A 1,003-nucleotide genomic window follows, 5' to 3' on the forward strand; every position below is an offset into this window, starting at 1 on the left:
GGTGACACCTGGCAGAGCGGTTTGGTCACAGCCAGCCCAGGGCTCTGCCCGTGCTCCTGCCCGGACTCAGCTGAAACTGAAACTGAAACCTGTCCCCATCCCAGGGTCTGCCCTCCTCGGACAGTGACAGTGACGGTGACAGTGACAGTGACAGTGACAGTGACACAGTGACAGTGACAGTGACAGTGACAGTGACACAGTGACACTGACGGTGCCAGTGACAGTGACAGTGACAGTAACAGTGTCAGTAACAGTGACAGTGACACAATGACAGTGACAGTGACACAGTAACAGTGACACAATGACAGTGACACTGATGGTGACAGTGACAGTGACAGTGACACAATGACAGTGACACAATGACAGTGACAGTGACACAGTAACAGTGACACAATGACAGTGACACAATGACAGTGACACAATGACAGTGACACAGTGACAGTGACAGTGACACAATGACAGTGACACAATGACAGTGACACAGTGACAGTGACAGTGACACAGTGACAGTGACAGTGACACAATGACAGTGACACAGTGACACAGTGACAGTGACACAATGACAGTGACAGTGACACAGTGATGGTGACAGTGACACAATGACAGTGACACAATGACAGTGACAGTGACACAGTGCCAGTGACACAGTGCCAGTGACACAGTGACAGTGACACAATGACAGTGACACAATGACAGTGACACAGTGACAGTGCCAGTGACACAATGACAGTGACACAATGACAATGACACAATGACAGTGACACTGATGATGACAGTGCCAGTGACACAGTGACAGTGACAGTAACAGTGACAGTGACAGTGACACAATGACAGTGACACTGACGGTGACAGTGCCAGTGACACAATGACAGTGACAGTGACAGTGACAGTGACACAGTGACACAGTGACACAGTGCCAGTGACACAATGACAGTGACAGTGACAGTGACAGTGACAGTGACAGTGACAGTGACAGTGCCAGTGACACAATGACAGTGACACA

The sequence above is a fragment of the Parus major genome, unplaced genomic scaffold (genome assembly GCF_001522545.3).
Source record: "Parus major isolate Abel unplaced genomic scaffold, Parus_major1.1 Scaffold456, whole genome shotgun sequence".
Classification (NCBI taxonomy): domain Eukaryota; kingdom Metazoa; phylum Chordata; class Aves; order Passeriformes; family Paridae; genus Parus; species Parus major.